The 17,363-nt window shown below is 45.0% G+C and overlaps 1 long non-coding RNA gene across 1 annotated transcript in view; it reads right to left on the minus strand.

The window, feature by feature from the left end:
* Nucleotides 1-1,482: 1,482 nt before the first annotated feature.
* The window catches only part of LOC126937492 (uncharacterized), an 88,138-nt gene continuing 72,257 nt past the window's right edge, over nucleotides 1,483-17,363 (minus strand). Inside the window, exons 3-4 of the long non-coding RNA XR_007719752.1 lie at nucleotides 6,683-9,470; nucleotides 1,483-1,724 (exon numbers count right to left, since the gene is read on the minus strand). This is a non-coding gene — a long non-coding RNA (uncharacterized LOC126937492). The remainder of the gene's footprint in view (nucleotides 1,725-6,682; nucleotides 9,471-17,363) is intronic.

Consider the following 17,363-nt stretch of genomic DNA (forward strand, 5'->3'; position numbering starts at 1 on the left):
GATGACAGCATGTATGTTGTTCCTCAGTGAGAGAAATTAGACTCAAATGCCACCAAACAAAACACCTAGCGTTTGAAAGAAAGGAAAGTGAGGAAGGAATGAAAAGAACAACATTAAATATACTAGGAAGGAAGGAAGGAAGAGAGAGAGAGAGAAAGTGAAAGAGAAGAGAAAGAAAGAGAAGGGAAGGCAGGGAGGGAGGGAGGGAGGAAGGAAAGAAAGAAAGAAGGAAGGAAGGAAGGAAGGAAGGAAGGAAGGAAGGAAGGAAGGAAGGAAGGAAGGAAGGAAGGAAGGAAGGAGGGGAGGGAGGCAGGGAGGGAGGAAGGAAGGAAGGAAAGGAAAGAAGGAAGGAAGGAAAGGAAAAAGAAGGAAGGAAGGAAAGGAGAGAGAGAAAGGGAGGGAAGGAGGAAGGAAGGAAGGAAGGAAGGAAGGAAGGGAGGAAACGATAGAAAGAAAGGAAGGAAGGAAGGAAAGGAAAGGAAAGGATAGAGAGAAAGGGAGGGAGGGAGGGAGGAAGGAAGGAAGGAAGGTAGGTAGAAAAGGAAGGGAGGGAGGAAGGAAGGAAGGAAGAAAAGGAAGGGAGGAAGGAAGGAAGGGAGGGAGGAAGGAAGGAAGGAAGGGAGGGAGGAAGGAAGGAAGGAAGGAAGGAAGGAAGGAAGGAAGGAAGGAAGGAAGGAAGGAAGGAAGGGAGGGAGGGAGGGAGGGAGGGAGGAGGGAGGGAGGGAACCGGTGTGGTGGCTCATGCCTATAATCCCAGTACTTCAGAAGGCTAAGGTGGGCAGATCACTTGAGGCCTGGAGTTTACAGATCATTTGAGGCCAGGAGTTTGAGACCAGCCTGGCCAACAAGATGAAAACCCATCTCTACTGAAAATACAAAAATTAACTGGGTGTGGTGGTGCATGCCTGTAATCCCACCTACTTGGGAGGCTGAGGCTGGAGAATTGAGTTAACCCGGGAGACAGAGGTTGCAGTGAGCCAAGATCGTGCCACTGCACTCTAGCCTGGGTGACAAAGTAAGACTCCAAAGGAAGGGAGGAAGGGAGAAGGGAGGAAAAGAGGAAAAGTGGGGAAGGGGGGTAAGCGGGAAGGGAGGGAGGGAGGGAGAGAAAGGAAGGGAGGGAGAAAGGAAGGAAGGGAGGAAGAGAGGGAGGGAGACAGGGAGGGACAGATGAATTTGCATGTAACCCGGCATGTTCATCTTTCTATTTTATATTATGTACCTTTGCAAAAATAGAATTTGCCAGCCAGGATTAGCCCTGTGGATTAGGTTGTTTGAAATCACTGTTCCTGCAGTGAGGGCCCATAGCTGATGTGCCAAAAAAAGGGTGAGACAGTTATCTCCGGAAGAATTATGCAGGGCTGCACGAAGAAGAGCCAGTTCCTTCCTGCACCCTCTGGTGAGGAGCTCTCTATCCCCAGGCAGGGCAGTGGCTACCCGCTTGACCAGCCTTTACAAAGGTGCTAGTATTTCACACCCTGATCTTCCTGCTGTGCCTACCTCAAACTGAGTATACACAGTGAAGAACACTTGTCATTGGGGTCTTATCTGTTAAGTTTGCTTCTAAGTGAGAATCCTTGGTTATTAAGCACCTGTTTCCCCATCTTAAATTCCTGCACTAAGTCTTCTCAATTTCTTGTTATTGTAAATCTTACCTTCCTAGGGTTTGTGGTCTGCTTCACAGTGCTCTTTTTGCAGGATGGGAGTAAAAAGAAGCCTGTTCCCTACCAGAGAATAAAGATGCTCCATCAGTGACATAAAATCAAAATTATAGACCCTGAATAAAAACATCACATAGGCCAGGCACGGTGGTTCATGCCTGTAGTCCCAGCACTTTGGGAGGCCAAGGAGGGCAGATTACTTGAGGCCAGGAGTTTGAGACCAGCCTGGCCAATATAGCGAAATCCCATCTCTACTAAAATTACAAAAAATTAGCCAGGCATGGTGGCACAGGCTTGTAGTCCCAGCTTCTCAAGAGGCTGAGGTAGAAGAATCACTTGAACCCAGAAGGCAAAGGTTTTAGTGAGCCAAGATCACACCACTGCAGTCCAGCCTGGGTGACAGAGCGAGACTCTGTCTCCAAAAACAAATCTCATAAACCACACCAGGTCCTTCTTACTTGCAAGAAATGTATCAGTGGTATTCTCCTACCCTGAAACATACAGGTAATATCTAGGTAAAGTTTAATAGTAATAATAATAATAATAATTAGTAGTAGTAGTAGCAATAGAAGTTGTCATCATAATCAATAATAATAGTAATACTAATATTAATAGCAAGGATTTTTTTTGTTTTCTTCACATAAGTCACAGCCAACAAAGCAAGTAATCAGTTTTGGCAAATGGGTACCTCCTACAAGTTTTCAAGGGTTTCAATGAAATGGAATGTTGTTTAATAAACAGCAGAAGGTTTAATTGTAAATTACACACACTGTAGACAAAAAGCCTCCTGGGCTTCTCCCTGGCACCTCCAAATCTGAAGTCAGGCAGGTCTTACAATCATAACTGACATGGTTTGGCTGTGTCCCCACTCAAATCTCATCTTGAATTGTAGCTCCCCAAATCCCCACATGTCATGGGAGGTACCTGGTGGGAAGCAATTGAATCATGGGGGCAGGTCTTTCCTGTGCTGTTCTTATGGTAGTGAATAAGTCTCATGAGATTTGATGGTTTTATAAAGGGAGTTCCCCTGCACAAGCTCTCTCTTGCCTGCCTCCATGTAGGACGTGCCTTTGCTCCTCATTCACCTTCTGCCATGATTGTGAGGCCTCCCCAGCCATGTGGTACTGTGAATCAATTAAACCTCTTTCCTTTATAAATTGCCCAGTCTCGGGTATGTGTTTATTAGCAGCATGAGAACAGACTAATACAATAACCATAGTAGTAACTGCCATTTATTAAGTGTTTTCTCTATGCCAAGAGCTATGCTAACAGTGTTACAAACTTTATCTCACTTCATCTTCAGAACAACCCAGTGGGGTAGGTATTTTATAGATGATGAAACTTAGGCTAAAAAGGTAAAGTAATTTACCAAGATCACATGCTCGTAATTGGTACCACTAAGAGATTCAACCCATTGCACCATGCCTGGATCTTAAGAAAACCTGTTTCTAACCACTATTCCTCCATACGAAGCAAAAGGAGGAGTAAACTTGAAATCCCAAGGCTGGCTTCTAGTTCTCCTTCTTCCTCTTGTCCTCTGGAGCTGCAGGGGTTGTTGTGTATCTCTGAATCTCAGTTTCCTCAGCATAAAACGAGGCTAGGCCTCCTGCCCTGCATACGTCATAAGGTTGTCACAGTGACTGAATGAGTATGAGAGGGTCTAGAAGAGACCTCTAGGGGCTGAAAAGCAAACAAAAAAGCCTCGATGCCATGGCTCACACCAGTAACTCCAGTGCTTTGGGAGGCCAAGCTGGGAGGATCGCTTGAGGCCGGAGTTCAAGACCAACCTGGACAGCATAAAAAGACCCTGTCTCTAAAAACAAGTTTTAAAAATTAGGCAGGTGTGTTGGTGCATGCCTGTAGTCCCAGCAAGGCTGAAGCAGGAGGATCCCTTGGAACCCAGGAGTCCAAGGCTACAGTGAGCTATGATTGCACCACTGCACTCCAGACTGGGAGACAGAGATCTTGTCTCTAAAAAACTAAATAAATAGGCCGGGCACGGTGGCTCAAGCCTGTAATCCCAGCACTTTGGGAGGCCGAGACGGGCGGATCACGAGGTCAGGAGATCGAGACCATGCTGGTTAACACGGTGAAACCCCGTCTCTACTAAAAAATACAAAAAATTAGCCGGGTGAGGTGGCGGGCGCCTGTAGTCCCAGCTACTCGGGAGGCTGAGGCAGGAGAATGGCGTGAACCCGGGAGGCGGAGCTTGCAGTGAGCTGAGATCCGGCCACTGCACTCCAGCCTGGGTGACAGCGCGAGACTCCATCTCAAAAAAAAAAAAAAAAAAAAAAAAAAAAAAAAAAAAAAACTAAATAAATAAAAATAAAAAATAAGACAAGGTCTGAAGGCAGGCACCAAGTCTGCCTGGCATCCCCAGTATTTTGCCCTCAGTTAATGTTTATTGAAGTAATAATGCATCTGAAAGTGCTTAGAAAGCTGTAGAGCATCATAAAGTATGAGGTTCATGAATCGCCGCAGTCTGTGGCCACCTCGGGTGAGGGCTGGCTCTGCTGCTAAAGCCTCCCCAGGGTATCTAGAGAATTCATCTCTAAGGTGCATAAACCTCAGACTTCTAAGCACTAGAAATGAACACCACTCCATTATCCAGTCTACAGATTTCAGTAGCGAACCATAAGCATGCTGACCGGCCACTTGCTAAAGATCGCTCAGTTTATCAAGCTTTATGATGAAAGGGTCTATTCTGCATTCCTTACCCTCCTCAAGGCACCCCCATTATTCCCAAGGCCCAGCACACAGCATTAACACCTCCACTGGGTTGGCAGTAATAACATTCTAGTGTTTCTCCTCAGCAAAGATTTGCTCAGAAATAAAAAAGACAAGAATATATTTCCCTAATGGCAAATGCAGCAACCCGGATCGAGACTGTTATTCTAAGTGAAGTATCTCAGGAATGGAAAACCAAACATCGTATGTTCTCACTCATAGGTGGGAGTTAAGCTATAAGGACACAAAGACATAAGAATGATATAATAGACTATGGGGATTTAAGGGGAAGGGTGGGAGGGGTGAGGGATAAAAGACTACACACTGGGTACAGTGTACACTGTTTAGGTGATGGTGCACCAAAATCTCAGAAATCATCACTAAAGAACTTATCTATGTAACCAAACACCACCTGTTCCCCAAAAACCACTGAAATAATAATAATAATAAACTACAAAAAAAGGAATATATTTCCCCTCAGAGAGAAACGTCCTGGAAGGCGAGGCATCAAACGCCACTCCATGGGGGTGAGTAAACCCTGTGGGGTTGAGATCAGCCCCACCGCAGCCTACAAAAATGCTATGTGTAATCAGAGTTTCAGCATCCCGATTTATGAAATGGCTCCATTAAATAGGCTCCCAGTTGGCATTTCTGCACACACTATGGGGTGTGCAGAACAGGCTCCTGCTCCAAGGCATGCTCAGCACTGCCCCATGGGGGTATGGCGGTCATCCCACCACCGCTGCCAACCTCCATCAGGTCAAGAGAACAGAGAGATAGGGGGAAATGCAAGAAACTGAGATAACCCCCCCACCCCCACACACACACACACAAATATATTCCACAGCCAGAACAGTCATACCTGGCCATCACAATATGCAAGATGCCCCATCTCCAGGATCCAGGTGAAATCCTCCCCTATCCCCTAAAAACAACTCTTAATTTCCCTGTCACTGAAACAGAAGCAGAGCTGGGGAAGTGGGTGGAGCCATCTGGCTTTATACCTATATCTCCTAAAAAAAACAAAAACAAAAACAAAAAAAACAGAGGGGGGCTGGGAAGGGCTCACAAGGAAAGAGTGTGTCACTGTAGCACTGCCTAGAGACAGATTTTCTGGCGGGGATGATGCGATGATGGCAGAGGGTAGGAAAATGTGCTGCAAAGTTTACAATCTGCCCCATCTGTTCAGCGCTGTTCTGTCCGTGGCAGGCGCCGAATGGCTTATCGGCTCTTGCCGCGCAGACACATGCAGGGGCCAGGCTGTCTGGGGAAGCCTACAGAGACGTGGAGGGCCAGCACCACTGCCTGGGGCATGCAGAGGGTTTGCAGAGCCCAACCCCAAAGGCAGAAAGCCCATGACTCTTCATGGCAGCCCTTTTGCTTTGAGACCTAGGAACCTTTCATCTCTAGCATCTCTGGAGCTGCAGGGGTTGTTGTGTATCTCTGAATCTCAGTTTCCTCAGCATAAAACGAGGCTAGGCCTCCTGCCCTGCATATGTCATAAGGTTGTCACAGTGACTGAATGAGTAAGAGGGGGTCTAGAAGAGACCTCTAGGGGCTGAAAAGCAAACAAAAAAGCCTCGATGCCATGGCTCACACCAGTAACCCCAGTGCTTTGGGAGGCCAAGCTGGGAGGATCGCTTGAGGCTGGAGTTCAAGACCAGAGCTAGGCTTTGAAAACACAAGGATGAATAAGATGCAATATCGGTCCTCTAGGGTTCATAGTCTTGTGGGAAGCCCATAGATGTGGCCCAATGGTAGCACCTGGAGTTGACTATGAAGTCAGCAAGGTAAGTTGAGTTGTGAAGGGCTTTATGTGCCAAGCCAAAGTGCGTGGATTTTTTTTATTTTTTTTTTGAGTCAGAGTCTCACTTTGTCACCAGGCTGGAGTGCAGTGGCACAATCTCAGCTCACTGCAACCTCCACCTTCCAGTTCAAGCAATTCTCCTGCCTCAGCCTCTCAAGTAGCTGGGACTACAGGCACGCGCCACCATGCCTAGCTAATTTTTGTATTTTTAGTAGAGATGGGGTTTCACCACGTTGGCCAGGATGGTATCAATCTCTTGACCTCATGATCCGCCCACCTCAGCCTCCCAAAGTGCTGGGATTACAGGGGTGAGCCACCGCACCCAGGTAGTGCATGGATTTTTTTTCTCTACATTTGTGGGTCATAAAACACAATCCAGAGGGTACAAGAAGAAAATACTAAAATGTTTATATATTTATTTTTATACAATTAAATACATAATAAGCTAAGTTTTATTAATATTCACTCTAAGCAACGATCTTCATACCTTCACTTGGTCCACTCATTAGTGACCACAAGTCACAAGGTCTTGAGTGATCCTGGGGGAAGAGTGGGCATCCCACAACATGGATGGGTTGACAGTGGCGATTCCACTTCTCAGCTCTCATTCAGCATGATGTGGCCTATTATATAGACACGCCTGGGTAAGTGGAACTACAGAGAAGATTCAGCGTTTAACTATCCCCAAAGTGGGCAAGAGGCTTAAATTTTTTTCTAAAAAGAAACTGTGGGCTGAAGAAATAATGCAAAATAAGACAAACAGCAAGAAAGAGGCAGACCTGACAAGTTGTTAGCCACATTTCAGAGGCAATATAATCAGATCTCACGAGCCAGCCAAAAAGTTTTCAAATTACCAAAAGACTATTTGAAACATGGCTTGGCGCATGCTGTTGCTAATGAGGAATCTAACCCTAAGTGTAATTGTGCTCAAGATATTATTAGCTGACAACAGTAATGAAACCATTGCAGTTAACAAGACATTTTAAAATACTGCTTTCATTTTCTTTATCATGTTTTTTGATTTAATATTTGTGTATACTTTACAATGAGCATAATATATTGGTACAGTAATGCATGTATAAAAGTACAAATAAATGAGCATACATCTGCTGGGAGTGCGTACTCAACACTTTTCACTGCTAAAGAGTGGTAATCAAATTGATGCAACTGTAAATAGCCTAGACCCCCACCCAGACCCTCCTGTTCTTGGCTTTCACCTTCCAGGAGCAGTAGGAAAAACACTAAAAACATTAAAAGTGGGCACTGCCTACTAAAACTTTGTCAAAGATAATTCCAAAGAGTAAGACCTGCTGGTTTAACCACTCTTTCTTCCTAGTCATAGCCATGTGCCAGAGAGGACCATGTACCCAGCTAAATCTCAGCTCTGCAACTCACCAAGATATGGGGCAATTCAAGTCACTTCTCTGGCCTAGGCTCCACACATGCAAAATAAAGGAGTGTGAGGTGGTATGGGAGGCAGAGAAGGGGTTTCTATTTTAATGGGGGTTTTGTTGTTGTTGTTGTTGTTGTTGTTTGTTTTTTGAGACAGGGTCTCACTCTCACCAAGGCTGGAATACAGTGGCATGATCACGACTCACTGCAGCCTCAACCTCCCTGGGCTCAGGTGATCCTGCCACCACACTCTCCCAAGTGGCTGGGACTACAGGCTCGCACCACCACACCCAGTTACTTTTTGTATTTTTCGTAGAGACAGGGTTTTGCCATATTGCTAAGGCTGTTCTTGAACTCCTGGCCTCAAGTGATGCGCCCACCTCAGCCTCCCAAAGTGCTGGGATTATAGGTGTGAGCCATTATGCCCAGCTTATTTTAATGTTAATTCTTTATCTTAATATGTATTTGAAAAATAGTAATTTTCCATTTATGATGGTGGTCTTTTTTAAATCCACTTATGTAAGTTTTACAGGAGTAGATATTAAAATACTAAGAAAATAATATAGCTAGTGTACAGATTTAGATGTCAAAAACTGGGGGCTGGAGTCTAACTGTGGACTCAGAAACCCTGGCTGGATGATATTTATCTAGTGCCCAGGTCTGAAACTCTATGATTATTCTTAACCTGTACGCATATAAACTGAACTATTGTAAGGTCCTTATAGGAAACAATAGGACTTAGACAAGTATGTTCCAGTTCAGTTCAGGTAGATCATGTTATCCCTCTTGGCCCTTGGCCCCTGATTTAAGATGAACAAATGCAAATCAAAAGATGAATGAAATAGCTTTTTGTGGTGACAGCTTCTGCTGCTGTTGGAGATGAGGTTTGAAGGAGAGGGGTGTTTGTTTGTTGGTTTGTTGCTTTAATAAAGAAAGCTCTCTGCCTTGCCGTTGTGGGAGTCTAAAACTACTGTGGAAAGAAATGTCCAAATACCAGCAAAGGGAGGGAAGGAACATGAGCCTCAGGCCCTGTCCCTCACCCAGACGCCCTCTCCCGGCAGAAATGTGCGGGTTTGGTGCCCCCTGCTGGCCCTTTTCTGACAAAGACGGACACCCAACCACGGAGGGCCTGGGAGGGCCACTGTATAATGAGCCTCTCAATGGTCGTGTGAGTGCACAGTCTTGCAAAAATGCACCTGAAACAACAGCAATGCATAAGGCATGATTGTTAAGAAAACAGATCCCATGAAGTGGCTCTGTGTCTCCTCCTTCCTGCCACTATATTGAATTAATGTGTAACTTGAATAGACAATAACAGAACCCGGGGGAAAATTTGAAAGGCCTCTTCTCATCACTGCTTCTGTCCTCAGCCAGATGGTTCCCCGTGTTCTCCAGGTGTACTGAGAACACAGTTAGCTTTTGCAACAGCCCTTACATGCATCTGAACTGAGGCTGGGAAGCGAAGCTCAGGCATTGCAATCATTTCCTCAAGAAACAAACTGGCCAGGCACAGGGGCTCACACCTGTAATCCCAGCACTTTGGGAAGCTAAGGCAGGAGGATCACTTGAGTCCAGGAGTCTGAGATCAGCCTGGGCAACATAGAGAGACCCTACCCCCAACTCTACAAGAATTAAAAAAAAAAAAAAAATTAGCCAGGCACGGTGATATGTGCCTATAGTCCCAGCTACTCAGCAGGCTGAGGTGGGACAATTGCTTAAGTCTGGAAGGTTTAGGCTGCAGTGAGCTGTGACACACCACTGAACTCCAGCCTGAGTGACAGAGCAAGAACCAGTGTTTAAAAAAAGTTAGGTAGGCTACATTGTAAATTATACAAAGGGATACACGCTGCGGGCAGGGTCTCTGTTCTCAAAGGGCTTTCCATCTAGAAAAAGAGATAAAAACAGAAATGGTTAATAATGTCAGTTACCATTTATTAAGCCAGCCACTTTACCATTATCTCCAATGTTAACAACAATGCTGTAAGCTAATAATTGCCACGTTGCAGATCGGTAAACAGGTTCAAAGAGGCCAAAGGACATAGGCCAAAAGCGGGAGAGCCAGGTCTCCAACCCTGGTCAGCTTGACTCTGAACTCCATTCTCTGTCCACTCGCATCATTTTTGGCCTAGTTCCCCTATACATGTAGGAAGATAAACTACACCCACCCACACATGGGCCCACACATGAACAGGGAGGGCATGTACCCATGACAGTAGCCACCTCAGGGGCTGGAGGGAGGTAAATGGGCTGGAGGGGTGGCAGGGTGGGTGGGATGAAGGAAATACAAATGTGCTATTTATTTTATTTTAAAAACAAACAAGGTTTAAAGCCCACATATACCTCATGGTATGTTGTTAGACTATTTAAAAAATACTTTTAAATGCAAATAAAAATTGTTAAATGTAAAAAAAGTCAACATTTGTTCATTTTGGTTGATGGGAACCTTGCTATTCATTATTTTATTCTCTGTATAGCTCCATTTTTTCTTTTTTGTTTTTGAAACAGGTCTCACTCTGTTGCCTCAGCTGAAGCACAGAGGCACCATCATAGTTCACTGTAACCTCAAACACCTGGGCTCAAGTGATTTCTCCCCTCAGCCTCCCAAGTAGCTGGAACTACAGGCGTGCACCACCACACCTCACTAATTTTTTAATTTTCTGTAGAGACGGGGTCTCACTTTGTTGCCCAGGCTAATCTCAAATTCCTGACCTCAAGCGATCCTCTGCCTTGGCCTCTCAAAGTGCTAGGGTTACAGGCATGAGCCACCATGCCCATTCTTAGCTCCAAACTTTTTAATTCTTAAATGTGTTTTGTTTCAGACAGGGTCTTGTCCTGTCACCAGGTTGGAGTGCAGTGGCATGATCATAGCTCACTGCAGCCTTGCCCTCCTGAACTCTGAGGATCCTCCTACTTCAGCCTCCTGAATAACTGGGACTACAAGTGTACGCCACCACACCCAGGTAATTTCTTCACTTTTTATAGACAAGGAGTCTTGCTATGTTGCCCAGACTGGTTGCAAACCAGCCTCAAATGATCTTCCCACCTGAGCCTCCCGACATGCTAGAATTACAGGCATGAGCTGCCACACCTGGCCTAGTAAATAATATTTTTATTTAGGAGGAAAGAAGGAAAGAAACCGAAAGGAAATAAGTATCCTCCAAGGATCTGAATATGAAATCATGAAAACCAGTCTACCCACTTTGTAACCACATGCAAGTATGACTGCGAACCCACAGGTTCAATCCAAGTAGAGAATACTCAGCTATTTACACAGTGGCTTTTGTCTGGGGACCTCAAAGCACTTCACAAACACAAATTAATTCTACCTCTTGTCACCTCCTAAAAGATGGAGTAGCATTTTACAGATTATTAAGTAGGGTCTGGGGAAAATGAAGTGTCTTATCTGACATCACACCATGAGTTACAGACTGAACTGGGAATAGAGCCTTGGAAACGACAAGCAGCCCTCTGGCCTAACCACAACTGTGACAGCATCACTGATAAAGAAGAAACCTATAGCATCTGCCGCTCCTATTCTTTTCATGATATATTATAATGCACTGTGCCTTTAAGAAGCAGGCCTTTCAGAGAGGCCAGCCTCCCTTTCCTCACATTAAGCCTCATCTGAAAATATCCTACCATGCATAAACAGAGGTCTTTTTCAGGGACAACCCAAACCACATCCTGTGGCTTTCATTTTGCATCTCCAGCCAGGCGGTGTTCAGTGCTGGCCTATGGTAGAATGAAACAACTCTCCTCCTTTCCCCCTTTCCCCTTCTCTCAGAGGACAAAGCCAGGGAGGAAAGGGGCAACCTGTTACCATCAGACCTCAGTGCCAAGGAGGCCTGGTGTGTGCTGAGCCAGGACAGAGAGTATGTGCTCCAGAACCCCCTTTGGAGTGTCAGTCAGTAAACTCTGGTTGTGCCATCCTGGAACCTGGCTCCTCTATGGTTCCTCTTACCTGCCTACCTGAGCCCCATGGCATCAAGGTCAATGACTGGCCAGGACACTAATATGGTTCTAGTTCTTTTTTTTTTTTTTTTTTTTGAGACAGGGTCTTGTTCTGTTGCCCAGGCTGGAGTGCAGTGGCATGATCATGGCTCACTGCAGCCTCAAACTCCTGGCCTCAGATAAGCCTCCTGCCTCAGCTTCCCAAAATGCTGGGATTACAGCCACAAGCCATGTGTCCAGCCTTGTTTCTGGTTCTCGCTGTCACTCACCTCAATTCTGAGTCTCCCAACTGGGCTCCGTGGCTCCTGACTGCTGATAGTGATTGTTTTAAAACACAACGCTGACCACGGGACGCCCCTACTGACATTCCACACCTGCCCATCAGCTGAGGATGAAGTTTAAGCTCCTTCGCATGGGGAACGGGGCAAACTGGCTCCCACTGACCCCTCCAGCTTCTTCTACCTCTGCTCCCTCTTCCCAGTAACAGAGCCTCTCACAGGGGCAGTTCCAAGGAGAACATCCATAGACTTCCCTCAGTGAGTCAAGAGGGAGGAGTCCAGAGTTCAGTTATCAAGTTTAAACAAGGCAGGATGAGAAGTGCAGGCCAGCGGCAGAGCCACGAGGTCCGTGCTGCTAGGAGCCCACGGAAAGCGGACTAAGAAAAGGAAGGCCTGAAGCCCAGAAACCAGTAGCCAAAGGAGCTTCCTCTGTGGTTCCTGCATCAAGGGCAGGAAAGCACTGAGAAAGAGACACCACCACTTTCTGGGGCCCCTTTTCTAGGTGGGACAGCTGGGGCTTACCCCTGGGAGACACTGACACTGTCGCCTGCAGCTCTGAGGAGGGAAGGAGGTTGCAGGACTGCTCCTCAGGTCTGGATGCCACCCCAGCAGGCCAGACTGAGGCACCACAATGCACTCGAACTTCGGGCGAGGGAGGCACAGAGGTGCCAGAGACTGAGCATGGGTCTCATCATCACCGGCCTGGCACCTCACACTTCTGTTTGTTTGGATTAATCTTGTAGCCAAGAGGGAGCTGTGGAGGATCTCACCTGGGGAGTAACATAATCAGACCGAGGTTTCCAGAAAAACCCCTCTGGCAGCTGTTTGAGGCAGGGAGGGTACTTAAGAGATGATGACAAGAGTCCAGAGGACAGGACAGCAAGAATCTGACCTGTGGAAAGGAGGGTGGGCCAGGGAGATGGGGCTGCATGGATTGGGCACTGGGTCTCTGGGGAGGGTAGATTATATGTGAGCTGGACGAAAGCATGGAGCCAGAACAGACAGGAGAAGCTGAGAGGAAAACTCACAGCCAATAAACAAACCACAATCCGGGCTTTCTTTTCTTCTTTCCTTTCTTCTTTCCCTTCTTTCCTTTCTTCTTTCCCTTCCTCTTCCTCTCTTTCTTCAGGGTTTCACTCTCACCCAGGCTGGAGTACAGTGGCATGATCTTGGCTCACTGCAAACCTCCACCTCCCGGGTTCAAGTGATTCTTGTGCCTCAGCCTCCCAAGTAGCTGAGATTACAGGCACGCACCACCACCACGCCCGGCTAATTTTGTATTTTTAGTAGTGACAGGGTTTCTCCAAGTTGGCCAGGCTGGTCTTGAACTCCTGACCTCAAGTGATCTGCCCGCCTCGGCCTCCCAAAGTGCTGGGATTACAGGCGTGAGCCACCATGCCCAGCCAGGGCTTTTTTTTTTTTTTACCATAAGGTTTGCCCAGGAGTAGACAATACAGGCAACTTCTCTCTTTTAGTATCTAATAACACATTTTACCTCTAGCATTTACTCAAATGCCTAGTTCCACTACTAAACCCTAAACTACTTTAGAATAAAAATCGTAGTTATCTTTGAACCCCCCAGGGTCTAATACTGTACCTGACATATAACAGGTGTTTAATAAACAAAGTCTCATTGGCTAGAATACAGAAATACATATATACATACATTTATATCTATATGATTATGACAAACCATATATGATTAGTGGGAGAAGCTGAAGTTAGAGTTGTACTATATTTTGAAGAATGTTGAGTTAAAGATATATTTGATACTCTAAGTAATGGGGTATCATTGAAGTTTTATGACAAGGAGAGTAATTTTATCAGAGCTACACTTAGGAAACTAAACTGGGCAAGACGTTTTATGGAATAAAGCAGGAAGGAACTGTAAGTAAGATTAACAGAAAGTTACAGCAATATTTTATCATAAAGAGTTCCTGCACAGGGTATAACTAATGGCCTGTGGCCCTATTCTACAGACTGCAACCTAAGTCATTGACCATTAAGTTAAAAATCACATCTTAGGAATTCCAATTAAGACATAGACAAATACAGTATAAAATCCAACTGTGCTAGTCCGAATATTTCTGTCTTTACTGGGAAAGCCTGCCTCTTCAAACGCCAGAAGCATTTACAACTCTCCCAGATCTGAGCCTGTGCCATGTTGTGAGTTTGAAAAGGCCCACATCTGGCTTTAATGATCATTGTCTAAAAAGAAACATATCTGAAGGATTGGAGAGAAAGGAAAACTTTGGGGGGAAAAGAAGAGAAGAACATGTTTTATCTCAAGCCACCTAGCTTCTATTTTGTAAATTTATCTATTGCCAAATACATTTTAGGAGTAGATTCTCACAAAACATACATATACCAGAAAATAGCAGTCTTAAATGGAAATACCTCTCATCCACTACTCTGGCATGGCAGATGGCCCTCTCCTGATGTTCAGGGAAATGGACTTTGCTTTCAGAGAGAAAAGCCTATAAAACAATGAGGAGTTGTCTAGCGTATGCAGAAATGCTTAACCCCTTGCCCGAAGTTATCAAACCTGTATATGGAATACAAACAGCATTCCTGAGCGGGGACTAAGTCTTATTCATCTTCATATCACCACAGTGCATTGCACATAGTAAATATCTCTAAATATGAGCATACATAGTTTAATAAGAAGGCTCAGCTCTTGAGGTATAAAGATAAATTGGCCTCCCGCACTGGTAAGTCTGTGGGGTTTCTGCAGTTCAGTAAGAATCCAAATACAGGACAAGACACCAAGTACCCCTTGCTTGTAGACACCCTTGATAACAGAGCGGAGATGAAGTTGAGTTTTGGGGCTTAGACTGTGTTATATTCAAAAGCGTTTTGGTTTAACTATGGGCCCTCAGGCTGCAGCGTCTAACATCATGGGAATACACATACACCAGAGAAAGATCACGTACGCATATATATTTGGCAAACATTAAATAGAATTTATGATGTGCTGGCACTATTTTAATCGCCTGAAAAATATTAACCCATTTAATGTAATTGTCAGAACAAACCCCAGAATATAGGCACTATTATTATCCTCATTTACAAATGAGAAAACTGAGGCACAGAGAGGACACTTGCCCAGGGTCACATTGCTATTAAGTGACAGAGTCAAGATTTGAACCCGATCTGTCTGGCTCCAAGTCTGTGTCTTAACAACACCTGGCCTCATGAACAGCTCTTTTCTGGGTTGCAACAACAATTCTCTGTTTGGTTTGTTGGATCTGGAGGGATATATACATGTTGATATGTTTATAAGAATGGGTGACTGGGCACGGTGGCTCGTGCCTGTAATCCCAGCACTGTGAGAAGCTGAGGCCAGCAGGTCACTCAAGCCCAGGAATTTGAGACCAGCCTGAGTAACATGGTGAAACCCCGTCTCTACAGAAAAATACAAAAATTAGGCAGGTGTGGGCACACCTGTGGTCCCAGCTACTCAGAAGGCTGAGGTAGGAGGATCACCCGAGCCCCAAGAAGTTGAGGCTGCAGTGAGCCATGATCACACCACTACACTCCAGCCTGGGAGACAGAGACCCTGTCTCAAAAAAAAAAAAAAAAAAAAGAATTGGTGCTTCCCTTGTTTTATGAGTATGAATACTTCTCATCAACATGTAGATACTGAGCTTGTTGATAATTAAAATGTGATCACTTTCTCTCTAGTCCAATTCCAGGCATGGTCTAATTGCTTAATATATGTGAAATTCTAGTACGGAGAAGTGTCTAACGGAAAAGCAAGCAACTCCATTTCCCAAGGGTGGCTGCTAGACACGTGGCTTGTTGGCTGCCCTTCTGATCTCACATCGTTACCCTAAAAGGGCTGTATCAGGTTTAACTTCAGGGAAGCCTTTGGAACAGGGACGATGTAATCTCAGTTCTCACTCATCCTCCCCCACTTGCACACGCCCTACAGAGTAACATGCAGACTAAAACTCCACTGAGCAGCAGGGACTGCCAGCAGATCCTCTGCCACTGGGGCCAGGAGAGTGGCACGGAGCAGGGTCCTGGGGCCTGGCAGAGCAGAAGCCAAGGCTGAGCGAGGAAGGAGGGAAGACAGTAAATACGGAATGTGCTAGCTTCATCACTGTGCCTGAAGTCTTTTACATCCCACAGTTCTGGGACAAAGAGAAGTTACTGCGTGTGTGTGTGTGTGTGTGTGTGCACGTGCATATGTGTGCAAGGAATGGGAATGTGGCCCCAGGCCTGGTGACACACCGACAGCACTTCACTGCTGATTTTTTGGTTTATTTAATACTTAGCTGCCTTTGTTACAAAGGATTTTCATTCCTAAGAGATCCATTATTTTCAAAAGATTCATTCTCGAAAGATCATTATTGTTCAATATTCTATAAACCAAGATTCCTTAAAATAAGAAGGTTTGGGTCTCAGGAGCAATCTTTCCAACTGGGAGCAGGGGAGGGAGTATATTTCCAAAGTGGCAAAACAAAATGAAGCCTTTAAGCCAATCATTTCAAAAGAAGTAACCAAACTTTTAGTGCAATAGGTCACAGGGATCAAAGTACTACTTTCGGTTAAAGCTTTGGCTTGTTCAAAGGACTCTGCACTTCCAAATTTTTTGGGTAATCAACTGGCAGTTTACCAATTTTATTGAACACCAAGGGTTCATATGGTGTTGGTATAAACAGTAAATAAAATTAAAGTTTAGAATCTGCTCTACAAAGACAATGTTACTGAAAGGCATGAACAATATAAATAAAACGAAACAAGATCTTAGAGTCAAACAGACCTGAGTCTGAATTCCAACTCTGGCAGCTATGTAATCCTAGTCAAGTTACTCAATCTTTTTGAGCCCTAGTTTTCTTGTGGGTAAAATGGGGATAATTACACCTACCCTAGGGGTTTGATTTTCCTGTGAAAGTTAGAGGAGATAATATGTAAAAGTTTTCAGCATGATGCAAAAATAAGTGTTTACTAAATATTAGTTATCTTCCCTGTGAAAATAAAGAAAAGTAATATGCCATCATTGTGAAGTAACGTCACTCTGCAAATTTACAAACAACTTAACCAAAATGAAAAGGAAAATGTATTCAGGGTATCTACTGAGTACCCACTACATGTATATCACAATTCATGATATGGCAAAAAAGACTTTTTTTTTTTCCTTTTTGAGACAAGGTTTTGCTTTGTCAACGGTTGGAGTGCAGTGGCATGAACACAGCTCACTGAAGCCTTGACTTCCCGGGCTCAAACAGTCCTCCTATCTCAGCCTCCTGGACTACAGGCGTGCACTACCACACCTGGCTAATTTTTGTATTTTTTGTAGAGATAGAGTTTGGCCATGTTGCCTAGGCTCATAACCCACTTTTCAAAAGCTTACACTTGACCTGTCTCTCAAGAAAAGAAAGAAAGAAAGAGAGAAAGAGAGAAAGAAAGAAAGGAAGGAAGGAAGGAAGGAAGGAAGGAAGGAAGGAAGGAAGGAAGGAAGGAAGGAAGGAAGGAAGGAAGGAAAGAGAGAGACACAGAGGGAGGGAGGGAGGGAAAGGGGAAATAATAAAGAGCTTACAC

Source organism: Macaca thibetana, chromosome 1, assembly GCF_024542745.1.
Source record: "Macaca thibetana thibetana isolate TM-01 chromosome 1, ASM2454274v1, whole genome shotgun sequence".
NCBI classification, from domain to species: Eukaryota; Metazoa; Chordata; class Mammalia; order Primates; family Cercopithecidae; genus Macaca; species Macaca thibetana.